This window comes from Bison bison, unplaced genomic scaffold (assembly GCF_000754665.1).
Source record: "Bison bison bison isolate TAMUID 2011002044 unplaced genomic scaffold, Bison_UMD1.0 scf7180017864481, whole genome shotgun sequence".
Taxonomy (NCBI): domain Eukaryota; kingdom Metazoa; phylum Chordata; class Mammalia; order Artiodactyla; family Bovidae; genus Bison; species Bison bison.
This window is the reverse complement of record NW_011495041.1, coordinates 1,443,119-1,448,515: the sequence shown is the minus strand read 5'-3', so window position 1 is coordinate 1,448,515 and position 5,397 is coordinate 1,443,119. Positions and strand designations below refer to the sequence as shown.

The window sequence follows — 5,397 nt, the reverse complement described above, 5'->3', positions numbered from 1 at the left end:
GGCCGGCGGAGGAGGGGGAGTGGGGCGGCGGCGCAAAACCCAGAAATGTTGCCTTGCGGTGGGCAGCGGGTCAGCTGAGCCAGAATTTTAATCCTAGCGCTGTTCCCATCTGGACTGCCCCACCTAAGCTCAGCCTCCTGTTTACCTCTGACACTAACTGACCATACCTATGAGCCAGGGACAAACTACCAAGAGAGAGACACAGAGAGAGAGAGAGAGAGAGACAGAGAGAAAGGAAAAAGGTGGTTGAGAACATTCTCTCTGTGCATCACTCTGTGTTTGTGTTTTGCTGGCTTATTTCTCATGAAGTGACTGATATCATAGTTTGAGTAACACTTTAAAAGTCTCAAGAATTTAGAAGTTTCCTCCCCCTTGGATTCTCAAGCTGTTGTTTGGCCTTGTTTCTTTTTATCAGCATCCCTTGCAACGCCATTAAACTCCATAGGTCCTGGATAAGGGAAGCATTGCATCAGAGAGAGTGTGTGTATGTGTGAGTGTATGTGTGTGTGAGAGGGGAGTGAGAGAGAGAGAGAGAGAGAGAGTGTGTGTGTGTGTGTGTGTGTGTGTGTGTGTGTATGTACTCCCACGCTCCCTGATGTCCGACTCTTACCCACCCTTTGGACTGCATTGTCTCCTGCATTGCAAGCTGATTCCTTACTGCTAAGCCATCTGGGGAGCACTCAGGGAGTGAGTTCAGTTCAGTTCAGTCGCTCAGTCGTCCCTGACTCTTTGCGACCCCATGGACTACTGCACATCAGGCCTCCCGGAGTTTACTCAAACTCGTGTCCACTGAGTTGGTGATGCCGTCCAACCATCTCGTCCTCTGTCATCCCCTTGTGTGCTCCTAGTTAAATGGCTGTTTCCTCCTGGGAGCTGGACAGATGGGTTTGTATCTTAACTCTGCTCCTCAAGCTTCGAGTCTTGAACAACCTACATTTGCTCCTTCCCTGGGCTTCCTTCAGATGAGATTTGTGCTTAGCCACTCAGTCGTGTCTGACACTTTGTGACCCCATGGACTGCCAGGCTCTTCTGTCCATGGAACCCTCCAGGCAAGAACACTGCAGTGGGTAGCCATTCTCTCCTCCAGAGGATCTTCCCAACCCAGGGACTGAGCCCAGGTCTCATGTCTCCTGCATTGCAGGCAGATTCTTTACTACTCAGGTGAGAAGGGAAAGGGAAAGCTCAGGGAAGCCCTCAGATGAGATTCGGGTGTTGGTAATTTTCCAAGGTGGTCCTCTATACATGGGCTGCTCCTGACTAGTCTGTGAATTGTTTGTGATTTGTCTGCTGTGGTCCAGAGGTTGATAGAAGTATTTAGTACTTAAGGCCACAAAATTCTCTTACCGTAACTTGCTGACTTGAACATCCAAAGCTTCTCAGAGCTTAGAGACCACTGAGAAAAATAGTAAATCCCCAACCATAGGAAAAACCATAGCAAATTAATGTATATTAAGGAACTCCTGTTTGTCCATAACCTCAACAGTGGAAAGTAATACGTAATAGGAATGTTTGGGGGCAAACTCTATAAATGACCATAGTGGCCACCATTTATTGGGCTACTCTTTTAACGCGGACAGGCTGTTAAGCCATTCTTTTGAAGTAGATAATAACCCCATTTTGCTCCCTAGGAAATCAAACCATTCTTTTTAGGAAGAGACAAATGGTCTAGGTAGATAAGCTGATATCCAGTATTTACGGACAAGACCAACTTCCTGGTTATGGGTGAGAATTCAGGGAGTTTTTTGTTTTTTACTTCTCCTCACCTGCAAGGTATTAATTGGAGATGGGATCACTGATGTTCATCATAATGACCCATCCATGGAAGGATCCTGAAGGGTCTTCTTTTTTGTTGTTGCATGTTTTTTATTGGAGGATAATTGCTTCACAATGTTGTGCTGGTTTCTGCCATACGACAGCAACACGAGTCAGTCACCCTTCAGGGGGAGGGGGTTTCAGGAGGGAAGGGGTCTTCGATTGTGAAGATTAAATGATTAATTCTGATGTTAGTAGTACTTTATTATCTGTGTGTGATATGTGTTAATCAAACTAGGCTATTAAGACCCAGGAGAGCCTGTTCTTAAAAACGTGTAAAATCTCAAACACCTGGATCCAGGGTGGACCGGAGGTAGCCAGCTGGGGCAGAAAGGTGGAACAGGAGGTGTGATTGTACAGTAATTGTATGGAAGATACACTTGGCATCTCCCTAGGTTCTCTCTTCTTACCATTAACAGTGAACCATTGCCCCAAAGACCATGGAGAAGGAAGCAGAGTGGGGCTTTGTGCACCCTCCTTAGGACTGTGAGCTTTATCTTGTAGGAGCTAGGGTGCCATTAAAGGCCTGGTGTCCACCTCCCTGGACTGTGTTAGTTTCCTGTTGTTGCTGTAACAATGACCACCAACTTGGTGCCTTAATATAGCACAAACTTATTTGTGCCTGGTATCTTTGCTGTGAGTTTCTTTGCCATAGATACCTTTGCCACAAGCATTTTCAACCTCAGACATTTTCAGTACATGACTAATTGGCATCAGGCAGTTTTGCCATAATAGATAAAATAACTGGCTGACAACTTGGTTTGACAGTTTGGTTTCAAGTGGTTGAAATGTGAAAGCATTTCATAGTGAAGTTGCTGATGGCTTTATCAAGTTGATGGATGATGATGACTTGGTGTTCTTATTAGGAAACACACTACCCTGGGAGAGAAAGAGGCCGATGGCCTTAATTAAAGGTGCAGAGTTGAACCAATGCTTCCCATAGAACTAAATATTTATCAACAGACATGTGACAATATGCCAGCACACACGGTCCAAAGCTCAGTTACAAATATGTGTCCCAATGTTTAGAAGCTGACACCTTGCTTAACAAAAGAAGAAATGTCAGTGAAAAAGAAAAACCATGAGACAAATCAATACACACACACAAAAAATATGTATATATGATAAGAAACCAAAGAAAAGACTTTGAAGACCAGTACTTTGTAAAGCCCACAGAATAAAATCAGTTGTTTGCACAGTATTGCTGTGAATCTACACACATTTTAAATGTATTCAAATGTTTTTCATTTTGCAATAGTCTTTTAAATTTTGTTGTTTATTTTTCATGTTTCATTATGGCCAATGTTATGTTTCTCTTTTATTTTTCATCATTTTCCTGTTGATAAAATTTACTTTTATCAAAAGAGATTTGTGAAATTTACTTTTACAACTTACATAAGCTAAATTGCCTTACGGCCCGTTAGTTATTCAGTGAAAGTGTCTGCAGTGGAAATGCTTGCGGTAAAGAAGCTTACGGTGAAGATGTGTGGTAGTCACTCAGTCGTGTCTGATTCTTTGCAGCCCCAAGGACTGTGGCCTGCCAGGCTCCTCTGTCCATGGGATTTTCCAAGCAAGAATACTGGAATGGGTTGTCACTTCCTTGATACCTAGAACTGAATTCAGTGTCTTACAGTTCTGGAAGTCGTGGTCAGATGCAGACCGGGCTGAGGCTAAATCAAGGTGTCCTAGGGGTGTGTTCGTTTCTGAGGATTCTAGAGGGAGAATCATTTCCTTGCGTTTTCCAGCTCCTGGAGAAACAGTGGTGACCTGGGTCCACCCAGATGCTCCAGGATAAGCTGTCTTTAGATCTTCTGTAGGGCCCTAAGTTTCATCTGCAACTCCGATCCCCATGTACCTAATATGTTCATAAGACACAGACGTCTTGGGGGGAGGGCGCTGTTCTGCCTTACGCGGGGTCAGACCATTGACCCAGCAGTCAGCACAGGCTGAGCCCCCTGTTGGTGGTCACTGGTGGCTTGGTCTGGGTAACAGCTTGCAGCTCACCACCTGCAGCCATCCATCAGGACACCCTGAAACTGTTGTTGTTTAGTCGCTAAGTCACGTCTGACTCTCTGCAACCCCATAGACTTGTAGCCCACTGGCTCCTCTGTTCATGGGATTTTCCAGGCAAGCATACTGGAGTGGGTTGCCATTTCCTTCTCCAGGGGATCTTCCCGACCCAGGGATAGAACCCAGGTCTCCCACATTGCGGGCAGATTCTTTACTGTCTGAGCCACCAGGCACATCTTAAAAATCACACTTAGGCAGCAGTGTGTGGTTTGGTGTCTGGTTTGCCTTTCATTTGTGGTCCTGCATTTGCCCCTCACTCACTCCATCTCTAGGAAAGATGGTATCATTTCACTTTTCATGTGGAAATTGATGCTCAGGTGTGTTGTGGCAGGATTCCATGGTTCTTGGTGGCAGGATCAGGATTCCAGCTAAAGCCTTTTGCCCACAAATTCTCTTCTCTTCCCAAAGCCTTTGTTAACACCATTGACTGCAGGTCATATGGCCCTAAATATATGGACCCTTTAGAGCCATCCAGATAAGTCCAGAGTTAGTCAATCTTTAAGGAAATCAACCCCGATTATTCATTGGAAGGACTGATGCTGAAGCTGAAGCCCCAGTACTTTGGCCACCTGATGTGAAGAACCAACTCATCGGAAAAGACCCTGGGAAAGGATTGAGGGCAGGAGGAGAAGGGGGCGACAGAGGATGAGATGGTTGGATGGCATCACCAACTCAATGGATATGAGTTTGAGCAAAGTCCAGGAGATAGTGAAGGACAGAGGAGCCTGGCGGGGTACAGTCAACGGGGTCACAAAGAGTCAGATACTTAGTGAGCGAACAACGGCAAGCAGAATTGTACCCACTTCCTGCCCCAGCCTCTCCGAGACCAGAGAAAAGGCAGGACTTACACATAAAGCAAGAAAGAGAGCTTGAGCTTAGCCTGGATTTCTCCTGGACAAATGCAGAAACTGGCTGCTTAATCCCTGAAGGAGAGACAGCAGGTTACTGGGCTACAGCTCCGTTGTTCCCCAGGTCCCAGGAGCCTGCTTCTCCAGCTCCAGGGGATGGGACAGCCCCCAAGTCTGGCAACAGCCAGCCTCCCTGGAGCTCCCGCTCTAGCATCTGAGGAAGAGGAACCGGTCACGCTGTGCTCCTGCAGGTCTCAGCAGCACACATGAAATTAACCCGCTCACTCCTCCTAAGAACCCTTTGAAGTCTGCACAGTGATCATTGCTGTTTCGCAGATGAGACGACCGAGGCACAGAGAGGTGAAACAAGGTTCTGCCAAGAGCAGGAGGTTTCGCACCCGAAGGTCCTGCGAAGAGCATGGGCCTTTGAACCCAGGCAGTCAAATTCTGGTCCTCCTCACCACCCCCCGGGTGTAAACACAGGACCCAGGTGGTGGGAAACCCAGGTGGTGGGAAACCCAGGAGAAAGGAAAGGGGGATTGGGAGGCAGGAAAGTGCTTTGATAGGGTGGCGCTTGAGCAGAGTACTGAAGGGAGTGGGGGAGAAGCGTGGCCCAGGGAGAAAGAAGGCTCCAGAGAAAGGCAGGGTGAAGTGCAAGGGCCCCCCT

At 46.9% G+C, this 5,397-nt stretch overlaps 1 protein-coding gene across 1 annotated transcript in view; it reads left to right on the top strand.

Moving 5' to 3' along the window:
- IFNGR2 (interferon gamma receptor 2 (interferon gamma transducer 1)) overlaps positions 1–5,397 on the top strand; it is a gene marked incomplete at its 5' end in the record, with an annotated part of 31,058 nt that overhangs the window by 477 nt on the left and 25,184 nt on the right. The gene's annotated exons all lie outside the window — the stretch shown is intronic.